The 13,394-nt window shown below is 51.3% G+C and overlaps 1 protein-coding gene across 5 annotated transcripts in view; it reads right to left on the bottom strand.

Moving 5' to 3' along the window:
- ASH2L (ASH2 like, histone lysine methyltransferase complex subunit) overlaps positions 1-13,394 on the bottom strand; it is a 47,877-nt gene that overhangs the window by 34,060 nt on the left and 423 nt on the right. The gene's annotated exons all lie outside the window — the stretch shown is intronic.

Here is a 13,394-nt window from a genome sequence, read left to right on the forward strand (position 1 = left end):
AGCAAGATTTTCGTTCCCGACCAGGGATCAAACCCGTGCCCCCTGCAGGGGAAGGGGAAGCGCAAGGTCCTAACCACTGGACCACCAGGAAATTCCCCTCCCCCACTTCTTTTTGTAGGAAAAGGCTTTAGTCTCCTCCACCTTCCCTGAGTTCCAAAGACCACATTCAAGCAGTTATTAATTAGAGAAGTGAAGGAATGCAGAAGCAAAGGAAAAGCAGTCAAAAACAACAGTTCAGCCATGAAACAGAGTCCTAGTTCCTCCTCAAGGGATATACATCACAATCTGACACAGATCTTTGGGTTGTTTTTATAGGAACTAAGACCTCCCCCAACCCCACCACCCAGGTGGAGGATGGTGACTACTTGCTGAGACCCCAGACTGGTTGGAACCAGAAAGTTGATGATTGACATTCCTGGAACACCACTGTTACCTCACCACCACCCAATTAGGAGAAAGTGACACACCCCGCAGCCATCAACCCAGACATTGCCTTTAAAAACTCTTCCCTGAAAACCATCTGGGAGTTTGGGTCTTCTGAGCACAAGCTGCCCATTCTTGCTGGGCCCTGCAATAAGCCTTTCTCTGCTCCAAACACTGATGGTTTTGGTTTGTATGGCCTCACTGTGTGTTGGGTACGTGAACTTGGATTCAACAACACTATTTCTGTCACCTTTGGAGCAGAGAAAAAATGGTCCAGACCCTTAAGGAACTGAGGATTTTCTTCTCATTTAAAAAGAAAACAGAGATACATGTGAACTGAACTGGATTCTAATTCTGCAGAAACTGACCCAAATCTGTGTCCGTTTTACATCTCTGTGTCAGCACCTACACTCACCTCTTGCATGAATATTTTCTTGCTGTTCCCTCAGAAATGAATGAAGCTTTCCAGAAATTCCTACCACTTAACAACCCACTATTAGATCTGCCTCCTCCCAGGAGCCTGCCCTTAGTAAAATATAGTCATCCCTTGGAATCAGGGGGATTGGCTCCAGGGCCCCTGAGAAAACCAAAGTCTTCAGATGCTTAAGTCCCTTATATAAAATGCATACAACCTACACAAATCCTCCTGTACACTTTAAATCATCTCTATGTTACCCATAATACCTAATACAATGTAAGAGCTATGTATATAGTTGCTGGTGTATGAGATATTCAAGTTTTGCTCTTTAGAATTATCTGGAATTTTAAAAAGTATATGTTTTTGATTTGCAGTTGGTCGAATCCACAGATGCAGACCCTGTTGATATGGAGGGCCAGCTGGAGTGGCTCAAGCAGTACTTCACAGAAGCCAGACATCTGGGGATGGGACCTGAGATTTCTAACAAGCTCCCAGGTGATGGCAAGGATGCTAGGCTGAGGATCACGCTTGGAGTAGCAGGGAGCAGAGTGTTTCTAGCTCTATTTCATCTCCCCACAAGCTTCTCTAATGTGCTCCTTTTCCAAAGTGTTACTGAGCCAAACTTGGGTCCGAAGTGAAGCCAATCTACTGACATCGTGTTGTGGTGAAGGAGTGTAGCATTTACTGCAGGACACCAAGAAAGGAGTCCAAGGCAGCTAGTACTCAAAAGATCGAACTCCCAGATGGGTTTCAGGAAAGCATTTTTATTTTTTAAAAAATATTTATTTATTTGGTTGTACCAGGTCTTAGTTGCAGCATATGGGATCTAGTTCCCTGACCAGGGATCAAACCCAGGCCGCCTGCATGGGGAGCACAGAGTCTTAGTCACTGAACCACCAGGGAAGTCCCAGGAAAGCATTTTTAAAGGCAAGATGAGGAAGGGGAAGTCCCAGGGTGCACAGTTCTCTGATTGGCCAGGGTGGTGTCACAGGGGTTAACAAGCCTTAGGCTCCAGCAGGGCTGGGGGCTACGTGCTCATGGTCATCAAGTAGTTAATTTCTTCCATTTGGTGGTGGTTTTAGCGTCTGGAAAACAACTCAGGAAATGTGTGCCAGATACTGTTATCTAGGTGCTTCAGAGAGGAGCTAAAGCAGAGGATATGGGGGAGGGGTTCTGTCCTGGGAAGGCCCCATAACATCCTGCTTGGTTACAACAGGGCTTTGTTTAAAACTCACAATAACTAACCCTGCTTAGCTATTACTTGATGTAGCAGAAGAGTTCTGAAATCGTAAATTTCCCCTCTTTTCCCTCTTTAGTCTTCTTGCCACACTCCTTCCCTCTCTCCCTTTCCACAAAGTGTATAACCCTGGCTTTGCATTAGAATCACCTGGGGCGCTTAAAACAAAAAAGACATGGGCGTCCCTGGTGGCGCAGTGGTTGAGAGTCCGCCTGCCAATGCAGGGTACACGGGCTCCTGCCCCGGTCTGGGAAGGTGCCACATGCCGCGGAGCGGCTGGGCCCATGAGCCATGGCCGCTGAGCCTGCGCGTCCGGAGCCTGTGCTCCGCAACGGGAGAGACCACAACAGTGAGAGGCCCACATACCGCCAAAAAAAAAAAAAAAAAGACAGTGGGCTTCCCTGGTGGCGCAGTGGTTGAGAATCTGCCTGCTAATGCAGGGGACACGGGTTTGAGCCCTGGTCTGGGAGGATCCCACATGCCGTGGATCAACTAGGCCCGTGAGCCACAACTACTGAGCCTTCGCGTCTGGAGCCTGTGCTCCGCAACAAGAGAAGCCGTGGTAGTAAGAGGCCCGCGCACCGCGATGACGAGTGGTCCCCGCTTGCCACAACTAGAGAAAGCCCTCGCACAGAAACGAAGACCCAACACAGCAAAAATTAATTAATTAATTAATAAACTCCTACTCCCAACATCTTATTAAAAAAAAGACAATACCCTTTGGACAATATAACTGAACCCTGTAAAAGAGGGATCCAGAAACTGAGAGTGTTAAAAAAGCTTCCCACGTGGTTCTAATGTGCCTCCAGGAGAAAGCGCTGCATGAAAAAGAAATAGCCTTTACAGGGACTTCCGTGGTGGCCCAGTGGTTAGGACTCTGCGCTTCCATTGCTGGCGGCGCTGGTTCGATCCCCGATTGGGGAACTAAGATCTCGCAAGCCGTGCGGCAAAAATAAACCCCTATAACACACGTTCTTAGAAGAACAGAAAGGACGCTGCACATAACTAAGATGTTTGGGGTAAATGCTTTTTCCTCCCACACGAAGAGATTACCCGGGAGATGAGAAAGGGGTGGGCCATGACTATGTAGTAAGTCCAGATAGACTGGGACTCAGCCTTGCGGAGATGTGGGTGCCCTGGTGTGGCCCAGAGGAGGCAGGAAGACTCCCGTGTCCTCTAACCTGGTCCATACGTAGCGGAGGGAGCAGCCGGAGCTGAAGGGCCAAGGCTTCAATGACACACGTGGGCCCATAACTGGATACCAGGTGGGACGAGGGAAGGCTCGGTGGATGCCTAAATGCATAGATAGCATCAAGCACCAGCTGCCCGGACCCTGACACCTGCAACCCTGTCCCCAGGAAGAGAGAGGAGCCTCAAATGAAGCCTGGATGTACCACCCGCAATAGAACACAGTTCACAAGAAATTCTGTGTTGGATTATACAAAGAAATGTAAAGAGATTGTAATGAGAAATTAGGTTGGATTATGTGGATGAAAAATGTCACCTGCCACATCAGTAGACAAAGGATGTTGCAGCCATCAAATTATAGCCGCCCCAGCTGTGCACCCTGAGGGGCTTTAGGATGGAGAAAGCAGGATGCTGGCCCTAGATAGCTAAGCTAAGGGGCATATCAAAGGAGTGATTTCAGTGAGTCCAGACTCTTGCATCATGCGTGCACAGAAAAGCACACTAAATTCATTAACTCGAGATGTCTGGTTTTCTTTAATTAACAATAATCTTTTATTTTTTCATTTTTGGCTGCGTTGGGTCTTTGTTGCTGCGCGCAGGCTTCCTCTAGTTGCAGCAGGCGGGGGCTACTCTTCGTTGCGGTGCACGGGCTTCTCATTGCGGTGGCTTCTCTTGTTGCACTTTTTCATTTTTGGCTGCGTTGGGTCTTTGTTGCTGTGCACAAGTGTTTTTCTCTAGTGGCGCGCGGGGGCTTCTCTCGTTGCGGAGCGCGGGCTCTAGGTGCTTGGGCTTCAGTAGTTGTGGCACGCGGGCTCAGTAGTTGTGGCACACAGGCTTAGTTGCTCCGCGGCACGTGGGATCTTCCCGGACCAGGGCTCGAACCCGTGTCCCCTGCATTGGCAGGCGGATTCTTAACCACTGTGCCACCAGGGAAGTCCCAACAGTAATCTTTTGATGTTCCGACTACGGGGTCTTTGTTGCAAAAACTCCTACATACCCTGGCTCTTCCCTTACCTCTTCAGAGAAGTCCCTCAGAACTATGAGAGGCTGGCTTCTGAGCTTAAGTCCTCAGTTTCGTCTGCAAAATAAAACATACTTCTCAACTTTTAGGTTGTGCATTTTTTTCAGTCGACAGTTATAAAAAGATATATTCCTTGCCATCTTGAGCTGTGGACCAAGAATTACATCCATGACACTGGCAAAGATGAAAGTGTTTGCCCTCCAGAAGAACAGTATGTGTACTTTATAGAGAGGATCCTGGACTCCCAAAGGCTTCAGTGTCTTGCGGTACGGAAACAAGCATGCCCCATCCCTGTACCAGCCTTTGCCAAAAGTCTCTGGATACTTTCCTTAAAAAGTGCAGCTGGTTAGATGCCCAGAACCCTAGATTCCTAGGGTTCCCCCTGCTCTCCCCCGCCCCACCCCATGCCCCGGTGGTTTTTTAATCCTCTATAAAGCAAAACAAAGCACTCTGTGTTCCCTGTAATTGTCCGAAAGGTGAAGGTAATTATTGTGGTGTTTCGTCTCACTGGAGCATTCCTTTAGTCTCTGCTGGAGCTCTTGGACCTTAATCTCTAGTGTTTATAAACTGAGTTGACTAAAGACTCCTGATTACTTCCAGTAACCAGGTATCTGGGTCCTACTCAACACATTTAAAAAGAGTTCTATCCTTCCTTTTATTAGAAAGAGGTAATTCTCCATGTGGGTAGGGATTTTTATCTATTTTGTTCACTGATGTATCCCAGACACCTAGCCCAATGGCTGGCACATAGAAGACACTCAAGAAATGTTTGTTGATGAACGGTATTGCATTTCTCTCCTATGAATGAGGCTTGTCTCACTGTGAGGCCAAAGTTGTCACCAATCCTTGGGGAAAGCAGCCCAGAGGGTTCAGTAACGGGCTCCTCTGGCATCTGAGAAGTTTGGAAACAAGTTGTCTTTGTCTATCCGAGGACACAGGGGCACCGACTGGCTGGTTCTCCACTCTGGCCCTTGTCGTGGATGTAGGTTTGCTGTGATAGGCTTGGATGAGCGGAGCTGATGTTGTCAAGTTATGTAGCTCAGCAGTTTTTAAAGTGCATTCCCAGGACTGGCAGCATCAGCCTCATCTGGGGACTTATTAGAAATAAAAATTCTCAGGCTCCACTGCAAGACCTAGAATCAGAAACTCAGGGGGTTCCACCCAGCGACCTGTGTCTTACCAAGCCCTCCAGGTCATTCTGATACCCTCTAAAGTTGAGAAGCGCTGGGACTTCCCTGGTGCTCCAGTGGTTAAGACTCTGCGCTTCCACTGCAAGGGGTGCAGGCTCGTCACCTGGTCAGGGAACTAAGATCCCGCAGGCCGGGCTTCCCTGGTGGCGCAGTGGTTGAGAGTCTGCCTGCCGATGCAGGGGACGCGGGTTCGTGCCCCGGTCCGGGAAGATCCCACATGCCGCGGAGCGGCTGCGCCCATGAGCCATGGCCGCTGAGCCTGCGCGTCCGGAGCCTGTGCTCCGCAATGGAAGATCCCGCAGGCCGTGTGGTGTGGCCCAGAAAAACTTGAGAAGCGCTGATGTGGCAGGGTGATAAGGAGGAACAGCGTTGGAAGCTCAGGTCCCATCCTGAGCGCTACGAGGGCATGGACCTACTGATGCTGGTACCAATTCCAGTGCGTGGGGAGAGGGTTCCCCCACACCACCAGGCAATTCTCAGGGTGACCTACAATTTAATTCTGACACTGTCTACCTGGAGATGGCATCAGCTCCCACAGGTTAGGGTCTCAGTCCTACAAGACTGTCCCTCCTCCCCCACTTCAGACACCAACAGCGAGTCCACGTTGTCACCTGTGCCTCTGACCGACTGGGTAGAGATCAGAGGTTCCCACGCCCTGCACCCCACTCGGGTTCCATTAATTTGCCAGAGCAGCTGACAGAGCTCAGAGAAACTGTTTACTTCCAGATGGCAGGGATGCATAGGGCAAGGTGTGGGGAGAGGGTGCAGCACTTCCGTGCTCTCACAGCACCCCACTCTCTCCACATCTCCCCACATCCTCACGAGCAAGGAAGCTCTCTGAACCCTCTCCTTCTGGGTTTTTATGGAGGCTTCATTACACAGGCATGATTGATTAATCACTGACCACTGGTGATTGCGTTCAGTCTCCAGCCCCTCTCCCCTCAGGTCACGGGTGGGACCGAGAGTTCCAACCTTCTAATCACGTGATTGGCTCCCCTGGTGACCTGTGCCCAGCATCTTTAGATTTCACAAAGTCACCTCATTAACTTACCAGTAGACACCTGTATTACTCTCATCACAGGAAATTCCAAGGGTCTTAGGAGCTCTGCCTTAGGACTGGGACGAAGATTATTTATTTATTTATGCCGCACAGCGTGGATTGAGGGACACCCAGGCCCTCGGCAGTGAAGGCACCAAGCCCTAACCACTGGACCACCAGGGAACTCCCCGTATTTATTTAAATCACAGCATGCAAACAAGATGCATCCCTCCGCCTCCAGTTCTTCCGGGAGCTCAGTGATAGAGCCTGTTTAGAATGCGTGGGTTAGGCCCTAGGGAGTTTCTCCGGGGAGTCCCCATGGAAAGCTTTTTGTTGAAGGCCAGAAAGGTGGGCAGGGAAAATCAAGTCCTAACCAGGCTGTGGTAGGTGGTTGTTCTGCTGGAATTGCGGGGCATGAGCTGTAGTGAGAAGCTGAGTGTAAAGGAAGCTGTGTGGTACAGGAACCCCCAACCATCTGGGGAAGGTCAAGAGGACAGCAGTTATCTGAGGAGACTCAAAGTAGGGGACACCTGAGAGTGAGCTTGCCTCATTCAGGTGTAGGAAGAGACGAAATTTTTTTTTTTTTTTGGCAAGGCTTGTAGGATTTTAGTTCCCTGAACAGGGATCGAACCGGGGCCACAGCAGTGAAAGTGCAGAATCCTAACCACTGGACCACCAGAGAATTCCTTTTTAATCCTTTTTTTTTTTTTGGCTGGGCCACACGGCTTGCGGGATCTGTTCCCAGACCAGGGATCGAACCCATGCCCCCGGCAGAAGTGCGGAGTCCTAACCCCTGGAACGCCAGGGAAGTCCCAAGAGACAAAATCTTGACCTCCTTTCTTTCCCCTCCTCGACAAAAGGAAGGTTCTGAGTGAACCACCAACTTTCACGCAGTTACTCCAGGATTTAAGTGTTCATGGTGCAGGCCCAAGAGCCAGGGTCCTCTGCTATCCCCTCCACCCTGAACCCAATTACCCCTCTGGTCACATACACGGTGTGTGGCACCCACATGTGAGTGTCACACACGCAGGCCAGCTGTCTCACGGGTCAGGATCAACAGCTCTCCCTCCTGTTTCCAATGACCCATCCTCAACCCTGCAGGTCTGGAGCAAGAAGCTGGAGTCTCCAGGAGGCATAGAGGAGCCAGTGGCTGGAGGTTCTGGTTGGAGGTGCTAAATAGGACATTCTGTCAACATTCTGTCACTGTTGAGTGGTGCTTCCAATAAATTTTTTGGGGGGCTGCATCACACGGTTTGTGGGATCTTAGCTCCCCAACTGGGGATCGAACTTGTGCCCCCTGCAGTGGAAGTGTGGAGTCTTAACCACTGAACCGCCAAGGAAGTCCCCAATTAAATCCTGACTACAGCGAAGAATGGTGCTGCCATCGTGTCCTCTGCGGTTGGAGCGCTTCCATACCTAGGGCTGAACAGGTGGAGGGGATGAACCACAGGACACACACTCTACAAAGTGCCCGCACACAAAGATCTCTTTTGCCCCTGGGCAGCGGGATGGCCCCTTGCCCGGAAAAGGCCAATCTAGGCTGCCATCTACACAGGTTCAGAGAGAGAAAGTTATACTACTCTCTCTCCCCAGATCGGACCAGGTCCAGTGGCATAACTGGTCAGTGAATTGAGTAAAGGCGTAGCAAGTTCATCAGGTTGCAGCGTATTTGGGTGTCAACACGCCTCTTGGCAGACATCAGAGCTTTCTAGCTTGCTGTAGAGGTCCCTCGTCTGTTAGAGGCTCAGCTTGGGAGCCAGGAGACACAGCTCTGGGTGGGCTTCCGGTGATTCTCGGAGGGCTCAGAAGCAGAAACTGTCCCAGGAGTTGGGGGATTGCCTGAGTGACAAGTACACTTATACCCAGGATTCCAACGCAAATCGGAACCTCTCCTACAGAGGCTCAGAAGTTTTTAACAGTTCCAAGTCCTGCCTGTCCTTTTGGAGGGCAGTCTTGCTTCTCCCAGGTTGGGGTGGACGGACTAGGAGAAGTTTGAACACAGGCACCACCCTTAGCTTTTCTTCACCTAAGGGAATGAATGGAACTGCGTCACTTTGAGAGGGATGCTCCCTTCCTTGTTTTAACGGAGTCTTCCAGCAGGAGGCAGCACTGAGTTGAATATCGTACCTGGAAACTAAAAACCTTCCTTCCTCTTCAGAACAAAATGACAGCTCAAAGTCCTCCTTTTAAAACTGTCTCCCTGTGCTCTGGCCTCTGAACAGCTGGGGGAGGAGGGATGCACCTCTACTTTGGTCATGGGGCCTCCTCTCTGCCACTCTCCCTGCAGGACACATTCAAGTCATACTCTTCAGAATGTGTGCATTCAAGAAAACCTATCCTTTTTTTCTTTTTTTTTTTTAAACGTCGGCTGCACCGGGTCTCAGTTGCGGCAGGCACACTCCTTAGTTGCGGCATGCGTGTGGGATCTAGTTCCCTGACCAGGGATCCAACCCGGGCTCCCTGCACTGGGAGCGTGGAGTCTTGCCCACTGGACCACCAGGGAAGTCCCAAGAAAACCTAATCTGTAAGTGCCACACTTTTCTCCAATTAATCTGCAGCTTCCTTACCTTCTCACACTCCTTCAACCGGCTGCAGAGAGGAGAGAGGCTTTGTTCTAGTTAATTCCAGGAACTGAGGCGTCTGTTGCCTATCGCTGGGGAGCTGGCTCTTCCACACGGGATTAATTGTCCTGAAGCAAGGGGCGCGTGTCCCCTGAGGGGGGTCGGGGAGGCCTGGACTCGTTAAATCCTGAAGCTTATTTTGAGGAGGCCAGGTTTGTGATTTCAGCAATGAAAGCTGGATGCACAAAGCAAGAATCACACTTGCCTCAATTGCTAAAGGCATGTTGCCTCGCCAGGTCGGCTCTGGAAAGCAAGGCTTTGCTTTGCTCTCCAGTGCCTAAAACAGTGCCTGCACATAGGCACATGGTAGGTACTCGATAAATAACCTTTGCACAAATGAGAAAATGCCACCAATCTCCTAAAGCCCAGACCTCAGTTCCAACCAATATGGTACAAAGGGCATGGGTTTTGGGCTTCCCTGGTGGCGCAGTGGTTAAGAATCCGCCTGCCAATGCAGGGGACACGGGTTTGAGCCCTGGTCTGGGAAGATCCCACATGCCACGGAGCAACTAAGCCCGTGCACCACAACTACTGAGCCTGCGCTCTAGAGCCCGCGAGCCACAACTACTGAGCCCACATGCCACAACTACTGAAGCCCGCACACCTAGAGCCCATGCTCTGCAACAAGAGAAGCCACCGCAATGAGAAGCCCATGCACTGCAACGAAGAGTAGCCCCCGCTCACAACTAGAGAAAGCCCATGCACAGCAAGGAAGACCCATTGCAGCCAAAACATAAATATAAATTTATTTTTAAAAAAGCATGGGTTTTGGAGCTGGACAGAGTTGGAATCCTAATTCTGACACACACTAGCCATGGACATGTGTGAAATGGAAATAAAAACACTCACCTTATGTTATTGGGACCATAAATAAGATTGTAGTAAATCTCCAGACATAGAGAAGGCATTCGACCAGTTTTTCCCCTCAGTAATCTAATCCTATACTACTTCAGTTTACCTGGTGCTACCCAGCACTCTTCAGCCTCACACGACACCCTTACACACACCATGTCCATCCCAGACACACCCACGCTCACTGGTCCCCTCTGCTGCCTCCACGCCATCTGCACGCTCCGCCTGCTCCTGTCCCACTGGCCTGTCACTCTCAGTCACTGGCACTTCATCGCACCTCCTGGGATCGCTTCATACTTTCTCAGGTGTTTGTCTTGAAATTCTCTTGCATCGCCTCAAGGCCTGGCATCCTGCCGCGTGTGCATGAGGTTTAGCAAAGGCTCGTTAAATCAGAACGAGGGTGGACTCAGCTGGAAAAGACCCCGTGCTGGGTCTGTCGGTGAAGCCCGCCCTTCCTGAAGTACTAGTTTCAGACCATGGGACCTCGCGCTTGGCCCTGTGTCCTTGGGCCTTTTTTTGAGTCCTTTAGCGGTGACCATCACACTAGAGGGTACCAGTAGAAAGATGGCCTACGATGGAACCTCAGTCTGGCTACCTGGGAGTTGGAGGTATGCCCACAGCTGTGCCAACAGCAGTGGAGATTAGAAAAATCATTTGATCAGGCCCTACGCTCTGCTTGTGCTTGCTAGAAACATTCCCCAAGGTTCTGTTTTGGCCTTCTCACTGCTTACTCTGTGCCACCCCTAAACTGGCATTCCTCTCTGGGTCACTCAGACCATGATTTCCTCCACCTCACCAAGTGGTCAGAGGCTATACCTCTTCCCATCTGCACTACCCTCGGGTAGCCTCTTGATTCACATTCAGAAAACCCACCAGCTTTGACATTCCTCCAGCTACTGTGCTCTCCTGGCCCCTGTACCTCAGGCCATCCATGATCCAGGAAGGCCCCCCCTACATTAAAACCCTACCTGTCGGGCTTCCCTGGTGGCTCAGTGGTTAAGAATCCGCCTGCCAATGCAGGGGACATGGGTTTGAGCCCTGGTCCAGGAAGATTCCACATGCCGTGGAGCAACTAAGGCTGTGCGCCACAGCCACTGAGCCTGCACTCTAGAGCCTGCGAGCCACAACTACTGAGCCCACGCGCCACAACTTCTGAAGCCTGTGCACCTAGAGCCCGTGCCTCGCAACAAGAGAAGCCACCACAATGAGAAGCCCATGCACGGCAACGAAGAGCAGCCCCCGCTCGCCGCAACTAGAGAAAGCCCACGCCCAGCAACGAAGACCCAACGCAGCCAAAGATAAAATAAAATTTAAAAATAAATTTATTAAAATAAAAACCCTACCTGTCCTACAAAATCCCTTCTCCTCCGTGAAGGTTCTCCTGTTCCCTTAACCCATGGCATCGACACAGCCTCCGCGCATTGGACAATCACGTCAGCATTGCTTTATGACATCCCTTGGTGTCCTTCTACCACTCACAGTACCCCTCATCTCTGGATCAGGTTGTAAGCTCCTTGGGAAACACACAGTGTAGCTTAATAGCTGTATTTTCCTGGTTCATAGCATGCGGCACCTGCCCCACAGTTGTCACTGGGTCCCCCGAATGCAAAAACAGAGCTTTTGGTGATGCCCGAGGGTGGGCAGGCCCAACTATGAAGGTTTCCTTGAATATCTCAGTGGATGTTAAATGGGACCACGGGGGCCTTATCTCCCCAACAAGATTTTAACTTCCTCGAGGACAAGGACTGTGTCACAGACCTTTGCCACTCCACAGCACCCAGCCAGGATGATGCTCAAGAAATACCTGGGTTTTCTGGAAGAGATACTTGTGTTCTGTGGGAAAGGCTCACAACTTGTGAAGAATGTTCTTATTGTCAGAGAGGCCAACTTTTTTTTTTTTTCAGGTACGAGGGCCTCTCACTGTTGTGGCCTCTCCCCTTGCGGAGCACAGGCTCCAGACGCATGCAGGCTCAGCGGCCATGGCTCACGGGCCCAGCCGCTCCGCGGCATGTGGGATCCTTCCGGACCGGGGCACGAACCCGTGTCCCTTGCATCGGCAGGCGGACTCTCAACCACTGCGCCACCAGGGAAGCCCCTGAGAGGCCAACTTTTATACTCTGTCCCTTGGATCCTGAGAGGCAGGACCAAGAAGGTGAATGCACTTGTGATCATGTAGACTTGTGAGCAAGGCCTCTGGTTGCATGTCAGAAGGGGAGAGGGAGACGCTTCTAGGGGAAAAGCTGAGGCATTGGGAAGACTGGGCCAATCTCTAGTTTGATCCTAGTTGGGGCTTTAGTTGCTGCCTTTGCTCAGGTGGTGGCCCCTCCACCATCTTACTCCCTAGCCATGGGAAAAGGATGTGCTGCATGCCTGGAGTCAACATGTCCCCACGGCCGGGTCCTTCTGCACACTGTCACCAGGCACAGGGATTCCAGCTGCCGTCACATTCTTTGCCAGGAGAGGAGACTCCAACTCAGCTATAGAAAAAAACCAGGCAAGGGGCTTCCCTGGTGGCACAGTGGTTGGGAGTCCGCCTGCCAATGCAGGGAACACAGGTTCGTGCCCCGGTCTAGGAAGATCCCACATGCCGTGGAGCGGCTGGACCTGGGAGCCATGGCCACTGAGACTGCGTGTCCGGAGCCTGTGCTCCGCAACGGGAGAGGCCACAACAATGAGAGGCCCGCGTACCGAAAAAAAAAAACAAACAAAAAACAGGCAAGGGACCTGGCCACTAAGGCCTTCTGCTCCCCAAACGGCAGGTTGACAAGTGCTGAGTCCAGAGCTGGTGAGGTCCAGGTCAGCCATGCCCTCGCGGTCAAAGGCCATCCACCCCCGCCCCCGCATACCCTGTGATGAGAAACACCTGCTGCTTCTCAGCAGGGACCTCTACCTGGCATTCAGGGCCCTTAGAAATCTGGCCCCCCTTTTTTGGTCATTCATAAAGCCACCCCTACCCTCACAAATTGCCCGCTCTGGCCAAAGCGGGGAACTTGATGTCTTGTCCTTGTACAGCCTGGTTCCCCAAGACCACCTGCCCTTGGCAACATGGGCCCCTGCCTCCCCCCAGCCAGTCGTTCTCAGGACCCAGCAGTAGCATCACCTCCATGAAGCCTCCCTTTGCATGGACCACTCGCTGGTTACCAACCCTATACAACCTCTTTTACGCTACCTTGTCTCATGGGCAAATCTTACATTTCAGTGAAATCCCCAAGGCAGAGAGCTTCTCACGTCCGTGTTCCCCTGGCAGCTCATACAAAGGGACACTTGACAGACACCAGGGGCACGTGGATCAGTAAGTCGATGTCAGCGGGGGGTCAGGCTCTCCTTCCCTTTGATGCTTTCAGGGAAGGGCCTGCAGAGCTAAGGTGACTGAGCCACTGGACACATTTGGGGGCGACACAGCCC

Source organism: Neophocaena asiaeorientalis, unplaced genomic scaffold (assembly GCF_003031525.2).
Source record: "Neophocaena asiaeorientalis asiaeorientalis breed wild unplaced genomic scaffold, Neophocaena_asiaeorientalis_V1.1 scaffold14, whole genome shotgun sequence".
Classification (NCBI taxonomy): Eukaryota; Metazoa; Chordata; class Mammalia; order Artiodactyla; family Phocoenidae; genus Neophocaena; species Neophocaena asiaeorientalis.